Source organism: Dryobates pubescens, chromosome 27 (genome assembly GCF_014839835.1).
Source record: "Dryobates pubescens isolate bDryPub1 chromosome 27, bDryPub1.pri, whole genome shotgun sequence".
NCBI lineage: Eukaryota > Metazoa > Chordata > Aves > Piciformes > Picidae > Dryobates > Dryobates pubescens.
In genome coordinates this window covers 7471001-7496280 of record NC_071638.1, presented here as the reverse complement: position 1 = coordinate 7496280, position 25280 = coordinate 7471001, and the positions used below count along the sequence as shown (strand labels likewise).

Sequence of the window (25280 nt, the reverse complement as noted above, 5' to 3'; positions counted from 1 at the left end):
CCTTATAGGAAACATGCTGATTTTTGTCAAAAGGGAAAGAAACTGACAGTCAGCTTTGCCAGGATATGTTGAACATGAGTATTCAATGCCGCTGCAAAGCATGGGTTTTAAAATTGTCTCCATTCTTTATAAGTGATAGTAGAAATTGATGAAAGCAATTGATTGTACCCTGTCCAAGGGAGTATTTATGGTCATTAGGTTAATGACAACAAGCACCTGTCAGCTTCAGAAAGGGCATCTGCTGATTTGCTGACAGGCAATTTTAAGTTCTCTCCTTTGCAGAAACTTACATTTAGGGCTTTCTTGAATAAGGCCTTCCTTGAACTGCATGATCTTAACAGAGATTGCCTTCTTGCCAGATGCTGAAATGCAGTTTTAGAAATACCATGTGGTGTTCTCTTGATTTGGTTAAAATCCATGCTGAGAGATGCTGAAGAAAGCATTCTGCGCAGCGATGCCTTTTACGCTCTCCTTTCTTATGGACTCATGGAATCACAGCATTGTTAGGGTTGGAAGGGACCTCAAGGATCATCCAGTTCAACCCCCCTGCCAGGGGCAGGGACACCTCACACTACAGCAGGTTGCTCACAGCCACATCCAGCCTGGCCTTAAAAACCTCCAGGGATGAGGCTTCTGCCACCTCCCTGGCCAGCCTGTTTCAGCATCTCACCACCCTCATGGGGAAGAACTTCTTCCTAACATCCAATCTGAATCTACCCATTTCTGTGTTTGTTTTTGTTTCCATTCCCCCTAGTCCTATCATTACCTGACACCCTAAAAAGTCCTTTCCCAGCTTTCTGGTAGCCCCCTTCAGATACTGGAAGGCCACAAGAAGGTCTCCTGGGAGTCTTCTCTTCTCCAGACTGAACAGCCCCAACTCCCTCAGTCTGTCTCCATAGGAGAGCAGCTCCAGCCCGCTGATCATTCTTGTGGCCCTTCTCTGGACACGTTTCAGCACATCCTGATCCTTCCTATCCATGCTCTCAGCTGGCTGTTTACCAAAGCCACAATGATATCCACCTCCCTACTCACAATGTATTCCTTTACATCTCCTCTATTTGAAAACAAAGAAACAAAAATGTGAAGTGTGCTTAATGGGACCTGCTAAATTCTGCCTTGGATTGTTCAGCAGAGAACTTCACTGTTAAGCATCTTCTCTCTTTGGGGGTTGATGTGAGATCTGTGGTGTTGCAGCAGTTTGATATGGAAAGAAGAAAGGGGGAAAAAAATCCCCCTTCAGAGCTAGGCTGAATTGGAGATCTAGCTGCAGGAACTGGAGAAAGAGAGTAGGAGTCTCAGAACCTAACAGCAGTGTTGTCCCCTGAATTAACCTAGCTTAAGTTAGCCTTCTCTAGTCCTTCTCTAGATCGAGGGAGGTTCTCCTCCCCCTCTGCTCTGTCCTACTGAGTCCTCCCCTGGAATATTGCATCCAGTTCTGGGCTCCCCAGTTCAAGAGGGACAGGGATCTGCTGGAGAGAGTCCAACGGAGGGCTACAAGGATAATGAAGAGATTGGAGCACTGCACTGTGAGGAGAGGCTGAAAGACCTGGGACTGTTTAGTCTGGATAGGAGAAGACTGAGGGGGGATTTGATAACTGTTTATAGGTATCTGAGGGCTGGGGCCCAGGAAGGAGGGGACAGCCTCTGCTCACTTGCAGCCTGTGATAGGGCAAAGGCCAATGGATACTAACTACAACACAGGAGGTTCCACCTCAACATGAGGAGGAACTTCTTGACTGGGAGGGTCCCAGAGCACTGGAACAGGCGGCCCAGAGAGGTTGTGGCGTCTCCTTCTCTGGAGCCTTTCCAGCCCCATCTGGATGCATTCCAGTGTGACCTGCTCTGGCAGGGGGCTTGGACTCAATGATCTCCAGAGGTCCCTTCCAACCCCTATCATTCTGTGAGCCTGTGAGTCCCCTCTTTCCTACAGCCTGCTTTAAGCATATGTTGCATTATTGGGTGTTCAGTGGACAGATTTGCTTTGTCAGTTAGAATAACAGATGAGGCACATTTCAGATAATGATGTTCTGTGTTGAGGTAGAGAGTTTTGTCCCTGCCTCTGGATGATTCAGACATTTGTTATGTTTCCCAACTTTCTGCTTCTGCCTCTCCTGGGCCATGGGTAGTACAGATTGCTTTTGTTTTATGGTCTTAGCTAATGTGCTTGCAAATTGCAATGAAAGAATCTCAGAAAATTGCTCTATACATCAGCTGAGACAGGACAAATGGGTTTTTGTTTTCAAACTGCTCCAGTGTGCCATTTGAGTGCAAATCAGTAGTTTTTATGAAGTGGCTAAAGTTTGGTCTGAATAAGCTATATTTCAGAGAGTCTAATAAGCAAAAATTAAACAGGTTTCCTCAAGATGTACAGGAATGTTACATTTAAGGGTGAATGTTTGGCTCAACAGAGAGGAAGAAATGTTGCTGTGTGATACTGTGATACTTAGCTTCATTAGCAGAAGGAGCCCTATTAAAATATTTGCCATATGGGGTTTTTGGGGGGGATTTCAGATAGGCCTTTCTTGAACTTTCCTTGATTCAGAGATGCTGACATTAAATGTGACACACAAGATGGTAATTGCAAGGTAATTGTTTGGTTTTCACTAAATAGATATTTTCACTGGATGCCTTCTGGCAATACCTAGCTGAGGAAGCTGGTACTCTAGCCAAATGCAGTATCAAGAGGTCTTTTCTTTACTCATCTATGTAAGGAATAATAACCATAACTACCTCTTTGAATGTTGCTAGCCATCTGGACCTGGGGGTACTGGTCAATGGTAGGCTGAACATGAGCCTGCAGTGTGCCCAGGCAGCCAAGAGGGCCAATGGCATCCTGGCCTGCATCAGGAGCAGTGTGGCCAGCAGGAGCAGGGAGGTCATTCTGCCCCTGTACACTGCACTGATTAGGCCACACTTTGAGTCCTGTGTCCAGTTCTGGGCCCCTCAGTTTAGGAAGGAGGTTGACTTGCTGGAGCGTGTCCAGAGAAGGGCAACGAAGTTGGTGAGGGGTTTGCAACACAAGCCCTATGAGGAGAGGCTGAGGGAGCTGGGGTTGCTTAGCCTGGAGAGGAGGAGACTCAGGGGTGACCTTATTGCTGTCTACAAATACCTGAAGGGAGGTTGTAGACAGGTGGAGGTTAGGAAGAAGTTCTACACAGAGAGAGTGATTTGCCATTGGAATGGGCTGCCCAGGGAGGTGGCGGAGTCACCATCATTGGAGGTGTTCAGGAGGAGACATGATGGGGTGATTGGTGCCATGGTTTAGTTGATTAGGTGGTGTTGGATGATAGGTTGGACACGATGATCTTGAAGGTCTCTTCCAACCTGGTCTGGTCTATTCTATTCTATTCTATTCTATTCTATTCTATTCTATTCTATTCTATTCTATTCTATTCTGCCTTGGCTCTCTGCAGTGTCTGATGTGCTTCTTTTTGATTAGGCTATCAGATTGGCAGAATGTGGACTTGATCCTTCCCTTTTCCCTTTCACGTAGGCCCTGCAAAACCACCACTTGTCTTTTAGCCTGCCTTTTCTAATAATATCTTTGCATGTAATCTGCCAGGATTGACTGTTAAGCTCCTCTGTCACAGCCCAGGGTGACACCTGTGATTAAAAGGTCTGCCTGAGTTCCCCAGTCTCTAGGTTTCTGCTTGTAGTTTCCAGATGAGAAAAAAAAAAAAGAACTGATGATACCTCAAAGTTTCATCTCTAGGAGGACAAAACCAGACAGTTTTGTCAGGCATCTGCACATACTGTGGTTTAAGACACTGAGATGTTGTTATGAATTTAGACCCACAGCCCAGCAATAATAGGCTAACTACCACAGAACCATAGAACCACAGAATCAACCAGGTTGGAAGAGACCTCCAAGATCACCAAGTCCAACCAATCACCCAACCCTAACTGATCAACCAGACCCTGGCACCAAGTGCCTCATCCAGGCTCTGCTTAAACACCTCCAGGGACTGAAACTATTACTCTGCTGCCATAAGCATAGAGATAACATTTACTTTCATTGCAAGCCCTACTCTATTTGTTAACCAGGGAAGGAAGCCAAGGTGGCCAGGTAGTGTGTGCCACTAAACTGTGGAAAGTAGCATAGCTCAGCCACATTGCATTGAACCATCACCTGCAGATCTCCTTTGCACAGCCAGCCAGGCTGATGACTCAGGGGTTTGAGACATTTCTGCTGAGCTCTGCAGTTGCTGCTGACTTGGCTTCATAGTTTCTGAGAATCAAGAGAATATTTTCAACCATGGCCCCTTGTCACAGGCTCACAGGATGTTAGGGGTTGGAAGGGACCTCCAGAGACCATTGAGTCCAACCCCCCTGGCAGAGCAGGACCAGAGAATCTAGTGTAGGTCACACAGGAACACATCCAGGCAGGGCTTGAAAGTCTCTAGAGAAGGAGACTCTACAAACTTTCTGGGCAGCCTGTTCCAGTGCTCTGTGAACCTCACAGTGAAGTTCCTCCTCATGTTGAGGTGGAAACTCCTGTGTTTACATCCATTGCCCTTTGTCCTATGACATGGTGCAAGTGAGCAGAGGTTGTCCCCTCCTTCCTGACCCCCAGCCCTCAGATATTTATAGACCTTTATTAGATCCCCTCTCAGTCTTCTCCTCTCCAGACTAAGCAGCCCCAGGGCTCTCAGCCCCTCCTCACGGTGCAGTGCTCCAGTGCTCCCTTCATCATCCTTGTAGCCCTCTCTTGGACTCTCTCCAGCAGATCCCTGTCCCTCCTGAATTGGGGAGCCCAGAACTGGATGAAATATTCCAGGTGAGGTCTTACCAGGGCAGAGTAGAGGTGGAGGAGAACCTCCCTCAATCTTCTGGACACGCTCATGTACCCACCCAGTACTTTTCACAGGCTGTTGTCATTTGTCACTCAAAGTTCACTGTTGTCATTTATGTTAGACAATTTCTTCATCAAGTTGTAGCCTGTCTACAAACTCCATTTTGTATTGTTTTTGGCCTTCATGCATTTCTATACACAAACAATGCATCTGTCTGCTGTTGTTTGGTTTGGTTTGGTTGATTTGTTGGCATCTGTGTTTGCTCTTCTGTGTCTAGGCAAAAGGAAAATACACTGGAGAAACCAGAAAGATCTACTGACTGCTCATCTCAGTACTTGTGTTTGAAGCCCAGTGATTCTGATCAGCTCATCTCTGTTTCAATTCTGTAGGCACACTATACACTGCCCCTTCCAGGAGACATTGCTGTCTGCTGCAGTGACAGTCACTGAGAAAGCAATGTTCTGGACAGTGCTAAATAAGGACACTTGACAGTGTGAGAAGCAGACCATAACAAATGTGACAGATGTGAATATCACAGTTTAGCAAAGACTGGTCTGTTCAGTTCTCTAATTTTCAGCAACATCTCCATCAATCTTGTGACTTTTGTGTTATTTTCATCTTTATGTCTTCATACTGTAGAGCCATAACTTTATCCAGATGTGTTTTCCACTAATCCCCCCTCTACTCTGTCCTGGTGAGGCCACATCTGGAGTATTGTGTCCAGTTCTGGGCTCCTCAGTTCAAGAAGGACCTCAGACAACTGCCTGAAAGAGTCCAGCACAGAGCCACAGAAATGATTAGGGGAGTGGAAGCCTTTCTTGTGAGGAGAGCCTGAGGGAACTGAGGGCTCTGTAGCTTGGAGAGAAGGAGCCTGAGAGGTGACCTCATTGATGTTGATAAAGATGTGCAGAGTGAGTGCCTGGAGGCTGAAGCCAGGCTCTGCTGGGTGATGCCCGATGCCAGCACAAGGGGCAATGGTGGATGCTGAGGCATAGGAAGTTCCATGGAAACAGGAGGAAAAATATTTTCCCTGTGAGGATGACAGAACAGTGGAACAGGCTGCCCAGGGGGGTTGTGGAGTCTCCCTCTCTGGAGATATTCAAAACCTTCCTGGATGAGTTCCTGTGTGACCTGCTCTAGGTGATCCTGCTCTGGCAGTGGGATTGGACTGGATGAGCTTTGGAGGTCCCCTTCAGCCCCTAACATTCTGTGATTCTGAGGTTCTGGGAATTGCTTAAATATTTTTTTGACTAGCCATAAGGAAGGGTAATATTCTAATGTTCTGAGGGAGACAAAGAACTTGGTAGGAGATGAATTAATATTTTCCAACAGACTTTGTGGTGCTTGCACTACAGACTCATAGCAGTAATCCATTCTTGTGCCATATGTATCCATGACACAAACAGCACATTGAATTTTTTAGCTGCAATAATTAGAAGGCTGCCAACATGTGTTGGTTTTTTTTTTTTTTTACTTTTAACTAAATTGCTCACAATTTTGTAGTCCTAATTGTCTAGCCATAGGGTTGCAAAATATTTCCACTGATGATGGTATAAATTTTTCCTTGCTGTTTTCTCATGGTAATTTAATGTAACTGTTAGGGTGGAGGTTAGGAAGAGGTTCTTCACAGAAAGAGAGATTGGCCATTGGAATGGGCTGCCCAGGGAGGTGGTGGAGTCACCATCGCTGGAAGTGTTTAGGAAGAGACTGGATGGGGTGCTTGGTGCCATGGTTTAATTGATTAGATGGTGTTGGGTGATACGTTGGACTTGGTGGTCTCAAAGGTCTTTTCCCATCTGGTTAATTCAATTCTATTCCATTCTATTCTATTCTATTCTATTCTATTCTATTCTATTCTATTCTATTCTATTCTATTCTATTCTATTCTATTCTATTCCATTCCATTCCATTCCATTCCATTCCATTCCATTCCATTCCATTCCATTCCATTTTACTCTATTCTAGTCTACTCTAGTCTGGTCTGGTCCATTCCATTCCATTCCATTCCATTCCATTCCATTCCATTCCATTCCATTCCATTCCATTCTATTCTATTCTATTCTATTCTATTCTATTCCATTCCATTCCATTCCATTCCATTCCATTCCATTCCATTCCATTCCATTCCATTTTACTCTATTCTAGTCTATCCTAATGATAAACCATAGCAGAGTGATTAGAAATGGGGTTTTTTGTGTGTGTTTGCTTTTTTGTTTGGTTGTGGTTTGCTTTGGTTTGTTTGGTTTTGATTTTTTTTAAGTAAATCAATTGCCAAAATGTTTTATGTTGTAAATGGAAATAAATCTTTAAAGTCTTCCAGGATGCTTTACTTTATTTAGTGATCCCATGTATAACCATTAATTGTAGTACCAAACCAAAAGTGCTTCCCAGTTTGGATATTCACTTGGAGTTTTCCATCCTTTGCAGCTGCTGACCACGGAAGGGTACAGTGAATCATCCCCTGTAAAGAAAAAAGATCTTCATTTAGGTGGATGACATTTCATTCTGCTATTAGTTTGTCATGTGGTTCAGCGAAAAGGAGAAGCCAACTGCAGCCATGAGAGTGGTGAAATGTCAGATGAAGGTTCAAAAGAGTTTGCCTTGGGATATGAAGCCCCCAGATAGGTTTGAAAAAAAAAAAAAAGTTTAAATGGAACAGAGAGCAATTGCTGTAGAACAAAGGATGTTGCATGGTGGATGCAGGGCAAGCAGTGCTGAAATGAATGTGAGGGATGGTGGATAGCAGCCTTTAAAAATGCTGTACCTGTTTATATAGGATTTCTTTTACTGCTTACCAGGAATCTGAGCAGTATGTAGACCACTACTTCTTGTATTAGTAAAGGAAAGAGTAGGCACTGTCTTGGTTTTGTCCATGAGGGCAAGTGCAGGGTTCTGCCAGAACAATCCTCACTGTCAATACAGACTGGGGGAGGAGGAGTTAGAGAGCAGCCCTGAGTAAAAGGACTTGGGGGTGCTGATGCATGAGAAGCTGGACATGAGCAGGCAGTGTAAGCTTGTAGCCCAGAAGGCAAATCACATCCTGGGGTGCATACAAAGATGCACTGCCAGCAGAGCCAGAGAGGTGATTCTGTCACTTTACTCTGCTCTGCTGAGACCTCACCTGGAGGACTGTGTGCAGGTCTGGAGCCCTCAATATAGGAAGGACATGGAGCTGATGGAGAGGGTCCAGAGGAGGCCACAAAAATGATCAAAGGGTTGTAGCAGCTCTGCATTGAAGACAAGCTGAGGGAGCTGGGGATGTTCAGCCTGGAGAAGAGGAGGCTCCAGGGAGACCTAAAGGCAGCCTGCCAGTGTCTGAAGGGAGCTACAGGAAGAATGGAGAGAGACTGTTTGCAAAGGCCTACAGAGACAGGGCGAGAGACAATGGCATCAAACTAGAGCAGAGCAGATTTAGATTGGATGTTAGGAACAAGTTCTTTCCTGTGAGGGTGGTGGAACACTGGAACAGGTTTCCCAGGGAGGTGGAGATATTCAAGGTGAAGCTGGAGGAGGCCCTGGGCAGCCTGATCTAGTTGGGGATGTCCCTGCTGACTGCAGGGGGAGGTCAGACTGGATGAGCTTTGGAGGTCCCTTCTGGCCTGGACCATTCAATGATTGTGTGATTCTACTTTTAGACTTGGTATACTTCATATTTCTTTGTCATAATTTTCTTTAGGAGAATTTAAACAGTAGCATGAGTAATATTCACAATATAAGAGAGAAAATGCTAGCTGATATTGTACCCATGGAGAATTACCATCTTTTAGTGTCAGTGTAGAATCTCACAATAAGTCTGTTGAGGATTTTTTTTTTCTTACTCCAAAGCTACCTATTAAGGGATATGAACATGAGCCAGCAGTGTGCCCAGGTGGCCAAGAAGGCCAATGGTATCCTGGCCTGCATTAGGAATAGTGTGGCCAGCAGGAGCAGGGAGGTCATTCTGCCCCTGGACTCAGCACTGGTTAGGCCACACCTTGAGTCCTGTGTCCAGTTCTGGGCCCCTCAGCTTAGGAAAGATGTTGAGATGCTGGGAGGTGTCCAGAGAATGGCAACAAAGCTGGGGAGGGGTTTGGAACACAGCCCTACGAGGAGAGGCTGAGGGAGCTGGGGTTTGTTAGCCTGGAGAAGAGGAGGCTGAGGGGTGACCTCATTGCTCTCTCCAACTCCCTGAAGGGAGGTTGTAGCCAGGTGGGGGTTGGTCTCTTCTCCCAGGCATCCAGCACTAGAACAAGAGGACACAGTCTCAAGCTGTGCCAGGGGAGGTTTAAGCTGGATGTTAGGAAGAAATTCTTCATAGAAAGAGTGATTGGTCTCTTCCAACCTCTGATGTTCTGTGGTTCTGTGTGGAATGTGCTGCCCAGGGAGGTGGTGGAGTCACCATCACTGGAAGTGTTTAAAAAGAGAGTGGATGAGGCACTTGGTGTCGTGGTTCAGTCGATTAGGTGGTGTTGGGTGGTAGGTTGGACTTGATGGTCTTGAAGATCTTCTCCAACCTGGTTTATTCTGTATTCTGTTTAAATGGGCAGCAAATATTGAAGCTCTTTCAACTGTAAGTCTCTTTAGGGTAATACAGAAAGGTTATTAGAACAACTTATGCACGGATTGCACTGCTTAATCTGCTGAGGTGCTGGTATTCAATATCAGGTTTGGGTGGTGAATTGCTTACCCACATTAGTGCATTTTTGTGAAGCTGAATGGAGAAATAAACTTTTTAAGCCCTACACCAAACTCCCAGCACAAACCCAGCAGCTCCATTATGTAACACATAATCACTTCCAGCAGTGGATACTGCAGCAGATTGTTTTGTCCTGTGATAAAAGCAATTAGATATTGAATCTCCAAACACCGCAGTGTAGCTGAGCACGTATGGAGAGCCCTGAAGTTCTTAAGGATATTTGCACTTAGATGGCTTGTGTTAATTCCATAAAATACACCAACTATTAATGTAAAGATCTCTGTTTTCTTTCTAGGCAGGATTTATAAGATTGATTAAAAACCTCACAGTGCCAGCAACGTGCTCTTGTCGCCAAGAGGGCCAGTGCCATCCTGGGTTGGATTAGAAGGGCTGTGGTTAGTAGGTCAAGAGAGGTTTTCCTCCCCCTCCTCTGCTCTGCACTGGTGAGGCCAAATCTGGAATATTGTGGCCAGTTCTGGGCCCCTAAATTCAAGAGGGACAGGGAGCTACTAGAGAGAATACAGAGCAGAGCCACAAAGATGGTTAGGGGAGTGGAAATCTTCCTTATGAGGAGAGCCTGAGGGAACTGAGGGCTCTGTAGCTTGGAGAAGAAGAGCCTGAGAGGTGACCTTACTAATGTTGATTAAGATGTGCAGAGTGAGTGCCTGGAGGCTGGAGCCAGGCTCTGCTGGGTGATGCCCAATGCCAGCACAAGGGGCAGTGGTGGAAGCTGAGGCATAGGAAGTTCCATGGAAACAGGAGGAAAAACTTTCTCACTGTGAGGGCAACAGAACCCTGGAAGAGACTGCCCAGGGAAGTTGTGGGGTCTCCCCGACTGGAGATATTCAAGACCCACCTGGATGTGTTCCTGTGTGATCTGGTCCAGGTGATTCTGCTCTGGCAGGGGGGTTGGACTGCATGATCTTTAGAGGTCCCTTCCAGCCCTTAGCATTCTGTGATTCTGCAGTTAATCTTGGCCTATAGCTGTAATAAGCAACCTAACCCTCACTTCTCAAACCTATTTGGCTAGAAACTGAATTTGCATCATTTGATATAATCCAAGACAAGTAGTCAAATAGTGTTATGAAGCAGCTCATGAAAAACTGCTGGGCTGTGTTTTGTTTGTTTGGTGTTTTGGGGGGTTGGTTTGTCTTTTTGTGGGTCTTTTTGTCTGTTTGTTTGTAGTTTTTTGAGTTTGGTTTTGGTCTTTGTTTTTTTCAGGGGTGGGGAAGGGTTGGAGGTTGGTTGTTTTTTTTTATGGTCTAAAATGACTCTGCCTGAAAATATTTTGAATTCAGTGTGATGAAATGCTGCGCTGGGAGTGCTGCTGCATGCTTCCAACATCTCGCTGTGGAAAACGAAGTTGCCCTCTGATGTACAAAGTTTTTTAAGGGCTTTTTATTACCACTGAGTGTTAGTGGTGTCCTCATGTACTCCTATTTGCAAGTGGAAGAATGTGGGCTGCTTGTAAGGTTTGTCCACTCTAGTGTTTTCTGAGAAGTTGGCTGAGCCATAACCAGCAGTCACAAAGCAGGAATGGCAAGTGTGCACTGAGAAGATTCTTCCTCCAGCAGCTCCACACTTGCTGTGCTGCAGATGCAGCAGAGTGGTTGAAGTGTCCCTATGTATTGTGAACTTGTCAGCTTTAATGCTGTGTCATATGCAAGAAATTTCCTTGGAGCCTGTGACACATTTGGTGTTCATCCACATCTCTGGCATCATCACATCCTGGGCTGCAGCAAGTGAAGCATAGCCAGCAGGTTGAGGGAGATGATTCTTCCCTTCTGCTCCTCTCTGGTCAGACCCCACCTGCAATGCTGTGTCCAGTTCTGGAGCCTCTGTTACAGGAAGGATCTGGAAATGCTGGGACATGTCCAGAGAAGGGCCATGAGGATGAGCAGAGGGCTGGAGCTGCTCTGCTATGGAGACATATTGAGGGAGTTGGGGCTGTTCAGTCTGGAGAAGAGAAGGCTCCCAGGAGACCTTCTTGTGGCATTCCAGTATCTGAAGGGGGCTACAAGAAAGCTGGGGAGGGACTTCTGAGGGTGTCAGGGAGTGATAGGACTGGGACGGATCGAGCCAAACTAGAAATGGGTAGATTCAGATTGGATGTTAGGAAGAAGTTCTTCTCCATGAGGGTGGTGAGAGACTGGCACAGGTTGCCCAGGGAGGTGGTGGAAGCCTCCTCCCTGGAGGTTTTTCAGGCCAGGCTGGATGTGGCTGTGAGCAACCTGCTGTAGTGTGAGGTGTCCCTGCCCATGGCAAGGGGGTTGGAACTGGATGGTCTTTGAAGTCCAATGCATTTGCAACTCACTTGTTTGTGCACAGCAACCCCTGCCACGATCTGTGTACCTCTGTCTAATATGTATAATATTTTTTTTAACCTCTTATGTACTGTTCTACATCACTTCTTACTGGCAAGGAGGCATGGTGATGGGTGTGAGAGGAAGAACACTGTCACCTAATAAATGGTAACTTAGAAGAGTGCTCCTTGGGATGCTTTGGGTTGGGTTTTTTTTGGGGGGAGAGGTATGTTTAAAATTAATTCCTGTTGTGTTATATTACAGGCCCTGAATTCAGTCAGTAATGACCTCAATAGTGCCTGTTTTAATGTAATCCCTGCTTGCTGACTGCTGTTCCAAGAATAAAAATTTAAGCCAAAAGATTTAATGAAATCCTCTGGGATTAGTGCTCGCTGGGCTGGGGAAATTGCATATCAACCTTTTCTCTGTGCTCTAACCATGCAGTTTGGTATTTGAATAGGAGGGTGTCCAAGAGACACAACTCTGAGTTCATCAATAATTTACATTTTTGTTAGTTACAAACCTGGTATTTGGGATTCTGTTGCCATGGCAATCCATCTGGGCCTGAGCAGAGAGTGTTTTAAGTGGTTGTTGGATAGGGATTCACAGTGTGTGCTTTAAATCCTTGCTAAACTAATCCTCAGATCTGTTCTGTGACTTGAGGCTTGGACAAAATTAATGTTACCCACAGTAAAAAAGTTTATTCCAAGCAAATTAAAGCCCATAAAATATTAGACTGTGCTTGTAAAGTTCATAATAGATGATAATTTCTTTTTCAGCATGTGAAGCAATTAATAGATGTGCACAAGTCCTAGTCCTTTCTTTCTGTGCTCAACATACATTCAGTGTGTTGCACATTATGCAAGTAGAAATTGCCCAGACTCTGTAGTGATTATTAGCTAATTTCAACTTCATAATTGAATGCAAGCCTCATTTTCCCAGATGTCAGTTCTGTGTTTTACAGGATGGCAGTCTATTCATAATACCATCTAACTTCTACTTCCCATTAATTCTAGAGCAAAGAATAAAATCTGAAATTCCCATTTCCATTTCTAGCACTGCCAGCATCATGTTTTAGAAGAGAATAGAATTAACCAGGTTGGAAAAGACCTTTGAGATCGAGTCCAACCTATCATCCAACACCATCTAATCCATTAAACCATGCAACCAAGTGCCCCATCGAGTCTCTTTCTAAACACCTCCAGTGGTGGTGACTCCACCACAGTATCACAGTACCACCAAGGTTGGAAGAGACCTCAAAGATCATTGAGTCCAACCTGTCACCACAGACCTCATGACTAGACCATGGCACCAAGTGCCACGTCCAATCCCCTCTTGAACACCTCCAGGGACGGTGACTCCACCACCTCCTTGGGCAGCACATTCCAATGGCCAATCTCTCTTTCTGGGAAGAACTTCTTCCTAACATCCAGCCTAAACCTCCCCTGGCACAGCTTGAGATTGTGTCCTCTTGTTCTGGTGCTGGTTGCCTGGGAGAAGAGACCGACCCCCTCCTGGCTACAATCTCCCTTCAGGGAGTTGTAGACAGCAATGAGGTCTCCCCTGAGCCTCCTCTTCTCCAGGCTAAACAACCCCAGCTCCCTCAGCCTCTCTTCACAGGGCTGTGCTCCAAACCCCTCCCCAGCTGTGTTGCTCTTCTCTGGACACCTTCCAGCATCTCAACATCTTTCCTGAACTGAGGGGCCCAGAACTGGACACAGGACTCAAGGTGTGGCCTAACCAGTGCTGAGTACAGGGCCAGAATGACCTCCCTGCTCCTGCTGGCCACACTGTTCCTGATACAGGCCAGGATGCTTTTGAGGCTTTGCTGCTGATTTCAGTCAGCTGAACACCAGCTGATTTCTCATTAGAAGTTTGGGTTATATTTTCCCATTTGCCCACCCAAAAGATCAAAATGCTTGATTCAAAACCTCCCAGATACACTACATGAGGGGATATCCTCAGGTCCAGAAGGTGATCACTAAACTCATCGGTCCTGGGCAAAGTTTCAACTCTGTGCTAAACCGAAGCCCACAGGATTTCCAGAGCTTAGTTCTTCAAAACACACAAAAAAAGTTCAGTTGCATCCTCAAACTGCCACTAAACTGTAATGGCATTGTATTAGCAGCTCTGTGTTACTCCAGAGTATAGAGATTTACTTTGCAAAATTATTCCTCAATGGTTGAAAGGAGAGTAAAATATTCCAGTAGCAGCCATGTGCTCTACTAATGAGTGGGTTAGGCAGTAGACATAAAGAGGCAAAAATTGTTCCTTAATGGCTCTTCCTGAATCACAGGATCACAGAAGGTTAAGGGTTAGAAGGGACCTCTGGAGATCATTCAGTCCAATCCCCCTGCCAGAGCAGGACCAGAGAATCCAGCACAGGTCACCTTGGAATGCGTCCAGATGGGTCCTGAAAGTCTCCAGAGAAGGAAACTCCACAACCTCTCTGGGCAGCCTGTTCCAGTGCTCTGGGACCCTCCCAGTGAAGAAGTTCCTCCTCATGTTGAGGTGGAACCTCCTGTGCTGGAGTTTCTATCCATTGCCCCTTGTCCTATCTCAGGGTGCAAGTGAGCAGAGCCTGTGCCCTCCCTCCTGACCCCCAGCCCTCAGATATTGATAGACATTTATTAAATCCTCTCTCAGTCTCCTCTCCAGACTAAACAGCCCCAGGGCTCTCAGCCTCTCCTCACCAGGCATTGCTCCAGTCCCTTCATCATCCTTGTAGCACTCCCTTGGGCTCCCTCCAGCAGATCCCTGTCCCTTCTGACCTGGGGAGCCCAGAACTGGATGCAATATTCCAGGTGAGGTCTCACTAGAGCAGAGTAGAGGGGGAGGAGAACCTCCCTTGGTCTGCTGGACACAGTCCTATTGATGCAATTAAATCCCATCTGAGTCTTCTCAAGACTAAACAGCCCCAAGGCTCTCAGCCTGTCCTCATAAGGCACATGCTCCACATGTTGAGACAGTAATAGCATAAAGAGAAGGCCTAAGAGATGGTGACAAATTTCTAATGACTGTGCAAGTTCTATTTTGTCTTTTCCACTCCAGCTCACAATGAATAGTGAAGCCTGTAATACAAGGGGTAGATTTTTGCCATGTTTCTGTGATGCTGAAAACGTTGTCACCTGTGATCAATGTTGATCTCCTTTGTCTCTGTATGAGTCAAACAAAAGAAAATGCAAAGAATCCCTTCCTTGCAGTGGAGTAGGATTCCATTTCATGAGCAAAGATATGCTTGTATATTCTTAAATTCAGTGTGGCAGACTGGTCTTCCTTTCTGTTAGAGGTCAAGTTCTTCTACCCCAGCTTAGTGGGATGTGGTGGCTTGAGATTAGCCCCCCAACCCATCAACTGATCAGAATTTGCCCCCAGAGTAAGAAAACTGGTTAGTGCACACCTTGAGTCCTGTGTCCAGTTCTGGGCCCCTCAGTTTAAGAAGGACATTGAGACACTTGAAGGTGTCCAGAGAAGGGCAACAAGGCTGGGGAGAGGCCTTGAGCACAGCCCTGTGAGGCTGAGGGAGCTGGGGTTGTTTAGCCTGGAGAAGAGGAGGCTCAGGGGGGACCTTATTGCTATCTACAAGTACCTGAAGGGAGGTTGTAGCCAGGAGGGGGTTAGTCTCTTCTCCCAGGCAACGAGCACTGGAACAAGAGGACACAGTCTCAGGCTGTTCCAGAGGAGGTTTAGGCTCGAGGTGAGGAGATTCTTCACTGAGCGAGTTGTTCGCCATTGGAATGTGCTGCCCAGGGAGGTGGTGGAGTCCCCATCCCTGGAGGTGTTCAAGAGGGGATTGGACGTGGCACTTGGTGCCATGATGACAGGTTGGACTTGATGATCTTTGAGGTCTCTTCCAACCTTGGTGATTCTGTGAAAAGAAAACTCAGAACTCAGGAGCAAAATGAAAGTTATAAGCTTAAATCTAGAAGTATAAAATGCAGTGAAATATGTACAAAATACATTTACATATATTTACAATTCAGGAAAGAAAACCCCAACACCTGAACAGAAGGATCCCTTTGTACAGAATTACACCCACGTGGGCAGCCCAGAGGGCTGCTGCAGCCTCCTTCCCCTTCCCAGTGCCTCGCAGACACAATTTCGAGCCAGCAGAAGGTCAGGAGGGAGCTAAGGGAGCAAAGCCATGCAAGCCACAGAGAGAAGCAGTGAAAAGGAGACAGAATAGTTTGTGCAGCAAAATTCATCCAAGTCAGCAAACCAATGGAATGATATAGGCATATCTATATTATTATTCTGCATCCAATCCCCTACTTTACTTACCTTTTACTCAGAGATGTCCAGCAAGTTCTATTCTTGTTTATAACTAAGACACTAGGCTAAAGTACTGGGGGGAATGCTAAAGGACTAGGGGGAATGCTAAAGGACTAGGGGAAATGCTAAAGGACTAGGGTGAATGAAATGAAGCTGGAGGTGGGAAGATTCAGGCTGGATGTGAGGAGGAAGTTCTTCACCATAAGAGTGGTGAAGCCCTAGAATGGGTTGTCCAGGGAGGTGGTTGAGGCCCCGTCCCTGGAGGTGTTTAAGCCCAGGCTGGATGAGGCTGTGGCCAGCCTGATCTAGTGTGGGGTGTCCCTGCCCACAGCAGGGTGGTTTGGGACTAGCTGATCCTTGTGGTCCCTTCCAACCCTGACTTATAGTAAAGTATCAGCCTCACACTGTGACATGGGACTGTTTCCATAATTGGTTGCCACTGAAGGCAACTGGGAACAGAGAGCTTAGCATTACCTAAAAAAAACACCCCACATTTTGTTTTGATTGCCTTTCCATATCCTTATGACTAACTGAAGCACAACTTGCAGATCATTTAAATGATTACTTAGCCTAAAATTGCATGCCCTGAAGTATCTTCTGTAGATACCATTTGTTAAATATAGATTATGCTTCAGAGGGATATTACAAGATGTATTCAGGCATAGCAAAATGTGTTCCTGTTGATATTTCCAATGGTTTCATTAGGAGAAGTCTTCCCTGACAAATATTGTTGAAATGAAAAAAAAAACCACCACCACAAGAGAGAGCCTTGGAAGATCCTGGTGATATGACAGATGCTATTTGTAGCTCTGAAAATAGTTCTCACTGCAGGGAATCTCCTGCACTGAAGACCCACAGGAGTCCATAACCAAGGGTGGATGAATTAATCTTCCAACACATCTCATAAAAAATAGCCTGTGTTTAATAGTAAGTGATAGAAAAACAGTTGGGGTTGCTCTGGTAATTTATTTTTTTGTTAATCTTCCTCTAGAAATGTAAATCCAGCCTGTTTATTTCTGTCTCTATATCCTAGCTCTGCAAATCCATGCAAAGGCTGCTGCTATTTGGTCTCCTCCAGAAGTGCTGGGCTTTATTGATTGGGTTTTACTTATTTATTCCAGACCTGCAACATGGTTTTCATATCACAGCATCACCAAGGTTGGAAGAGGCCTCAAAGATCATCAAGTCCAACCTGTCACCACAGACCTCATGACTAAACCATGGCACCAAGTGCCACGTCCAATCCCCTCTTGAGCACCTCCAGGGATGGTGACTCCACCACCTCCCTGGGCAGCACATTCCAATGGCCAACAACTCTCTCAATGAAGAACTTAATCCTCACCTCCAGCCTAAACTTCCCCTGGTGCAGCTTGAGACTGTGTCTTCTTGTCCTGGTGCTGGTTGCTTGAGAGAAGAGACCAACCCCCTCCTGGCTACAACCTCCCTTCAGGCACTTGTAGAGAGCAATAAGGTCTCCCCCGAGCCTCTTCTTCTCCAGGCTAAACAACCCCAGCTCCCTCAGCCTCTCCTCACAGGGCTGTGCTCAAGGCCTCTCCCCAGCCTCGATGCCCTTCTCTGGACACGTTCAAGTGTCTCGATGTCCTTCTTAAACTGAGAGTCCAGGGGCACAATGACTTCCCTGTTCCTGCTGGCCACACTATGCAGGCCATGTTTCATATATTTCAGAAACTGCCGACTTCCAGGGAGCAGGTTTCTGTACATGAAGCCCCAGTCTTGCTCATGGTTTCACTGAAATTTGCTTCTGTGGTGGGCTGAAATTAACCCCCAACTGATTTGAGAGAATTACCCCCCAAAATAAAATTGCCAGACCAGCTCAGATGGATGCAAACGAAGCTCTATTGACAAGTAAAACCACAATCTAGAAATATAAAATGGAAGGAATGTGTACAAAATATACTTTATTTACATATATTTACAATTTATAAGCATCACAACAACCCCCCTGGACAAAACCAGGGAGTTACTAACAGCTTCCCCTTCTCTGCTTGCTTCCCTCCACCATGTACAAGGAAAAAGAGAGAGATAAAAAGCAGACAGTAGCTTGTTAGTACTTAGCCACAACAAGAACACAGCCAAATTCAGCAAGCCAGCAGAAGCAATCAGCTAGCATCTGATAGAGCTAAAAAAGAGCAAGAGTTAGTTTATACAACTAACTTTATGTTAGTTATCAGACCAATGGGACTTGGAGGTGCTGGTGGATGAGCAGCTCAACATGAGCCACCAGTGTGCACTTCAGCCCAGAACCTGGGCTGCAGCAAGAGAAGCATAGCCAGCAGGGTGAGGGAGGTGCTTTTCCCCTTCTACTCCACTCTGGTCAGACCCCACCAGGAGCAGTGTCCAGTACTGGAGCCACTATTACAAGAAGGATCTGGAGGTGATGGAATGTGTCCAGAGAAAGGCCACGAGGATGAGCAGAGGGCTGGAGCTGTTCTCCTAAGAAAACAGACTGAAAGAGTTGGGGCTGCTCAGTCTGAAGAAGAGAAGGCTCCAAGCAGACCTTCTTGTGTCCTTCGAGTATCTGAAGGGGCTACAAGAAAGCTGGGGAGGGACTTTTTAGGGTGTCAGGGAGTGATAGGACTAGGGGTAATGGAGCAAAACTAGAAATGGATAGATTCAGATTGGATGTCAGGAAGTTCTTCCCCAGGAGGGTGTTGAGGCACTGGCACAGGTTGCCCGGTGAGGTGGTGGAAGCCTCCTCCCTGGAGGTTTTGAAGGACAGGATGGATGTGTTTCTAAGCAACCTGATGTAGTGTGAGGTGTCTCTGCCTATGGCACGGAGGTTGGAACTGGATGATCCTTGAGGTCCCTTCCAGCCCTAACAGTTCTATGATTCTATGATTTAGACCTTATCATTAATTTTCTTTTGCATTCACTGGTAATCTATTTACATTCTATCACTTTCTGCTTGAGATCTGTGGAAAATTTCCTAGGCATCAGCCTAAACCTGCCACAGTTCTTCTAGCACACAACCTGTATTTCATTCAGATTGTTTCCAATTAGTGCACCAGTAAACATCTGTGCTTCCTTTCTAGTGTCTGGCTTTGCAGAAGAGGGAAATAGTTAATCCTCTGAAAGGCTCAGTAATAACATGGCACAGCTTGACAGAGACATGTCAAGCTTAGAGAGCTAGGGAAAGGTGGAGACAGGGTACTGCAGAGCAGGTGTGACTCTGGGTGTTAATTTCTCTAAGGCACTTGCAGCTACCTCTGCTCAAGTGCAAGATGTACATAGAGGGCTGGACAAAAAGCTCGGCTTTGAAGCCCAGGAGAAACTTTGGATTAGAGCTTTTAATTGAAACCTGTCTCTGAATGTGTCTGAGTTTCAAATCCCTCCGTTTGGAATGGATTGATTGACAGGGAAAGGCAAAGTTTTGGTCGAACATCTTCAAGAGGTATTTGAGTACAGTAGTTCAGATTAGGTCTTCTGTGGCCTATATCAGGACATTTTATACAGCTAATGAGGCGCTCCAAGCTGTGTAAGGCCTGCTAAGATTATTGTCAGCTGTATTACAAACTCTTAGTTAATCCCACAGCTGGGTTTCACACCAGCATCTGATTCTTTTTTTCCCTAAACCCTTTGGAATCTGTGTTTCACATCACTGTCCAGCTAATTCTGCACTGTTGACGTGTTCTACAATCCCCACTGATGTCTAGGACAGAAAAGAGGCTAATTTCAGTGCCATGGGTTAGCTGATTAGACGGTGGTGTGTGGCAGGTTGGACCTGCTGATCTCGAAGGTCTTTTCCAACCTGGTTCATTCTGTGATTCTGTCATCAGTCCTACAGTTCAAAAGAGTTTAAAATTTATTAGCAACATAATAGTCTATGCTTTGAACTCATGGCTCTCATCTCCCAGCAGCTGTTACTTGTTGCCTAACAGATTCCTTCAGTAGAATGCCATGCAAGTGAATGATTTCTGGGACACCATGGATATTGACAGCACTATACACAAGTCAATATTTTAGTTTTTTTACAGAGAATAAGGGAAAATAATATTTTTTTTAATCCATGATGCTGTGAATTTGCAGGCTCCCAGGATGAAGGGACCTCCAGAGAGCATTGAGTCCAATCCCCCTGCCAGAGCAGGACCATAGAATCTAGTGCAGGTCACACAGGAACACATCCAGATGGGTCTGGAAAGTCTCCAGAGAAGGAGACTCCACAACCTCTCTGGGCAGCCTGCTCCAGTGCTCTGTGAGCCTCACAGTGAAGAAGTTCCTCCTCCTGTTGAGGTGGAACCTCCTGTGCTGGAGTTTCTATCCATTGCCCCTTGTCCTATCTCAGGGTGCAAGTGTGCAGAGCCTGTGCCCTCCCTCTTGACCCCCAGCCCTCAGATATTGATAGACATTGATCAGATCCCCTCTCAGTCTTCTCCTCTCCAGAATAAACAGCCCCAGGTATACTGGTTTGAGCCTTAACTGGGAGTTAAGAGCTTAGATGGGGGCAAGGCTGAGAATTTCTCCCTCACTTCCCCTTCCTCTCTCCCAACAGAGAGGGAAAATAAAGGAAGGAGCAAATCCATCAAACAATAATTTGGAGTCAGCCTGGAAGTAGAGAGGTAAAGAGTTTTCTTTAAACAATATATGTATATAACAATAGCAGGTAAGGTTTACAAGGGCAAGGAACAAGGATGGATAGGAGGGGGACAAAAAAGAATAATACAAAACCAGTCTCTCTCTGAAGAGGCACGGAAGCAGCAGGGAGAAGGATCAGGCCCGACCATGTGGCAGCCACAGTAGCTCTCATCCAGGGGAGGCAGGAGCCAAAAGGAGAGCTAATAGCTGCCATGCCCTGCTTTTTATACCCTAGCTGGGCAGGGAGAGGGCAGTGGAACAGACTCAGCTTCCCAGGTGGAAAATGCCCTGCAGGGAGGGCAAAGCACCTGCAAGCCCTCCCTGCTGCTTTGTATTTTTGTTTTCAGAAAGGGCATTAACCCACCACACCAAGGCTCTCAGCCTCTCCTCACCAGGCAGTACTCCAGTCCCTTCATCATCCTTGTAGCCCTCCATTGGACTCTGTCTAGCAGATCCCTGTCCCTCCTGAACTGGGGAGCCCAAAACTGGATGCAATACTCCAGGTGAGGTCTCACCAGAGCAGAGTAGAGGGGAAGTTCTGAAAGATGGTAGGACATGCTGGGTGGAATCATAATTTGCCTTTTTGTTTTTATAGATCAGACTAAAAGCTGGTGTGATGTATTTTGACAGTCCTGGATAACAGCAGTTTCATTTTCCTCTGACAAAGCCGATGTAAAATTTGAAGTGCGTTTACCTATCTCGTTAACTGTGCATCTGACTCCCTTTTTTAGCTGCATCAAAATTGGGCATCTTCACACTTAAATGCCTTCACAGCTTGATCCTGCCTGTTCTTTCAAGTCAGCCTTGCCCTCACTGCAACCTTTATTGCCCATCCATCCCAATTTTCTCCCTTCTCTCCCTCAAGCTTTGTTCATGAAAATTGCAAATTGTAAAAAGCGGCGTAGCCAGCGTGCTGTGCTCCTTTGAATCCTGCCTTAAAGCTCACCTCTGTTGTGATGCCTGCAAACTGCCCAAGAAAGGCTCAGCAGCGGGTGTGCTCTGATCAGGGCTTATTATGCTAATGGCCTGCATAGAACAGTGGGAGGGAGGCATCAAACACCCCTCTGCAGAGTGCCCCTCTCTTCCAGAAGCAGTGGGGGGAAGCTGTGGCTGTTGTTGGAGGCACAGGTTGTTTCTTCCTGCACTCCTCAGTCTGATGGGGTGATGCAGCTAGGATCTAAGGCAGGAGGAGAATTTAATTTTGAGCACAGGGCTGCCAGCATCACAGTCTCACAGTCTCACCAAGGTTGGAAGAGACCTCAAAGATCATCGAGTCCAATCTGTCACCACAGACCTCACGACCAGACCATGACACCAAGTGCCACGTCCAGTCCCCTCTTGAACACCTCCAGGGACGGTGACTCCACCACCTCCCTGGGCAGCACATTCCAATGACAAATTACTCTCTCTGGGAAGAACTTTCTCCTCACCTCGAGCCTAAACTTCCCCTGGTGCAGCTTGAGACTGTGTCCCCTTGTTCTGGTGCTGGTTGCCTGGGAGAAGAGACCAACCCCTTCCTGGCTACAATCACCTTTCAGGTAGTTGTAGAGAGCAATGAGGTCACCCCTGAGCCTCCTCTTCTCCAGGCTAAACAACCCAAATCACAGGTGTGAAAGCCTCTCCCCCTCTGTGAGTTCAGGAAAAGCTGCCAGTGCCTAGGTGCAATTCAGATGCCCAGAATTCAGTAAGAGATTTCAAAAGGAATTTATCCCCTGGAATTCTGGATTTCCCACCTCTGCAGAAACTCTTCCCTTTTTGAGGGGAAAAAAAAAAGGAGCTATGTGGATACTTTCACAAAAGCTTTCACAAAGGCTTTGAATCTTGGAGGAAGCCAAAACCAGAGATGAAAACGGCAGACTTCTGTGGTAGGAATTAAACAGGGTAATCACTTTTACATGGATGATAAATGCTTGTGTGTGTTTGTCTTGCAGAAACGTGGAGGCCTGAATAAACAAAGAGAAGAGAGTCAAGCCCCCAGCCAGTATTGTGAACAGTAAGTGACCAGATTGCATATTCTGAAGCTAAGCACTGTTGATGCTCCCCTTTTCCTATTATTTTCCCTTGTTCACAGTGCTTTGGACAAGTGTCAGAAACCAGTGCAGTGAGCATCTCTGCCTTTGTATCCAACTCAGTTTCTATTTCACAGGGGTAGGTAGATTTTAAAAATGTGGGGGTTTTTTGTTTGTTTGTTTTATTAATCCCATAATCATCTGAGGTAAGAGGCACAGATAATCCATGCAGTGCGTCTTCATCACTGGCCACCCTGAAAATACTGCTGCCGCCTTCTCAGCAGACAGGAATTGGATAGCGGAAAGCACTGCCCTGAGAACAGCGTGACTCAAACGTTTGCTCACATGTGAAGTGTCACAGAAAAACACTTAGATTTATGGGAGAAGTCGGCAACTGTTGGGTTGTGACATGAGTTGTACAGGTTTGTGTTAACCACTTAATCACTGGCTAATTACTCTGAACTGCCCTGGCTGCACTGGCCTTTTGTAACTACAGCTTGATAAAAAAAGCCACCGCAGCATCAAGTAATTAAAGCCTACTTGTTGAAAGAGGAAAATGAGCCATGGTTGCATATGGGATGATATTTAAGTCCTTCAAAGCAAAAGAATCTCAAGCTGCCGGTGCGGTACCAGTTGCGATACAGCAGGGAACAGCGTTTGGCTGCTGCCACTCCTAAGAAATACCCACTGGGAAACACAGCAGGAGATATGGGCACACTGCATTAGTGGGTATTAAAAGGTGGCAAGATCCTTTGAGAGCCAAAGCAGTTGGATGTGTGTTAAGGAGTTTCTATTAATAGTTCCAAGGGTTCCTGTGTGCTAGGAACACAGCCTGCCTGTTTGTGCTACAAAGTCAGGGACACTAAGTAAAACCCAGAGGATACCTGCCCTGCTCTTCAGCACCATTTTGCTTATGGAATGCACAGCTGCGGGAGAGAGAGAATTGTATTGGCACGTGTGAGATCTCTGCTCATTTAGCCAAACCTCCCTAGGGAACAGACTGGCTTTGGACAGTCTTGATTTTATAAAATGATTTTTAACATTTAATTTATTGTTTCAGTTTATTCTTCAGTTTATTTTTTAATTTAGTTTTAATTTATTTCTTGGTTTATTTAATTTTTTAGTTTATTTTTTATTTATTTTAAAATTTATATTTCATTTATTTTTAACATTTGTTTAAAATTATTTAATTGAATTGAATTTAATTTTTATTTTATTTTTTATTTAGTTTGCAATTTTTTTTTTTTAGCTTGTAATTTATTTGGTAATTTATTTTTAAAATTTATTTTAATTTTAAAATTTATTTTGTAATTTATTTTTATTTTTTAACATTTTTATTTAATGGTTTTAAAATATATTTTTAAAATTTAATTTAATTTTATTTTTTTAAAAAAAATTAATTTCTTTTCTAATTTCTTTTTTATTTTCTTTTTTAAATTGATTTTTTATCTTACTTTTAAAATTTATTTTGTAATTTATTTTTATTTTTAAAAATTGTTCTTTTTTAAAAAATGTAGTTTTAAAATTCAATTTTATTTAATTTTTACATTTATTTTATATTTTTAATATTTAATTTAATTTTAATTTAATTTTTATTTTAATTTTAAATTTCTTCTGTAATTTATTTTTAATTTTAAAAAATTTTATTTAATTTATTTTGCAATTTATTTTTTAATTTCTTTTTGAAATGGAATTTTTATTTTACTTTAAAAATTTATTTTGTAATTTATTTTTATTTTTTTAAAAAGTATTTTTTTTAATATATTTTTAAATTTTAATATTTTAACTTTTAAATTTATTTTAATGTATTTTACTTTTATTTTTTTAAATGTAATTTATTTTTAATTTACTTTTTATTTTTATGTTAAAATTTATTTTGTCATTTTTAATCTTTAATTTTAAAAATTTAATTTATTTTGTAATTTATTTTTTAATTTCTTTTTAAAATTGAATTTTTATTTTACTTTTAAAATGTATTTTGTAATTTGTTTTTGCTTTTAATTTTTTTTTTTTTTTTTTGGGGGGGGGGGTCAAAACAGTATATATTGGTGGCAAAGAATATGTGTAAATCTTAACAGCCAACAAATGCTCAGGTTCTCAGTGGCACTCCAAGTTCCATGGTGGGTTTTAACATCACATTTAATCTGGCCACATGAAAGGAAGTGTGTGACATTGGGCTGAGACTGAGGGCAGTTTAATGCCTGCTTCAGAATCTCCTTGGTTATTCCTGCAGTGCTCCCAGTAGGCGTTTTTGAGACATGTAACAAATCAGACTTCTGTTCTGGAAGATCATTAGAAAAGTAATCAGTTTATAAAAAAGCCTTCTCAAAGCTCTTATCTTGTTTATCTATTCCTCCTAACCTTCCTTTGCTGCATCTACCAGTCATAACTTCCTTATACTTTTTCTTCTTTGCCTCTGTGACTCTCATAGTTTATATTCCTCTCTTCACCCTGTGTCTTTCCAGTCTTTTACCCTCACAACTCCTCTGCTTCAACTTCATGGTTTCTCCTCTTTGTGGTAGTTTTAGGCTATGCCTTTAGAAATTTTTTCACAGACCTTGAGCAGTGAAGGAATAAGATGTAAACAGATCACTATTGGGTGGAAAAAGGAATATAAAGTTGTTGGCCGTTGGAG

At 44.5% G+C, this 25280-nt stretch overlaps 1 protein-coding gene across 2 annotated transcripts in view; it reads left to right on the top strand.

The window, feature by feature from the left end:
* The window catches only part of LOC104296364 (synaptotagmin-1), a 524009-nt gene that overhangs the window by 159579 nt on the left and 339150 nt on the right, over nucleotides 1–25280 (top strand). For both annotated transcript variants that reach the window (XM_054173953.1, XM_054173952.1), the window contains exon 3: nucleotides 22568–22629. The gene's annotated coding sequence lies outside the window, so the exon portion shown is untranslated. The remainder of the gene's footprint in view (nucleotides 1–22567; nucleotides 22630–25280) is intronic.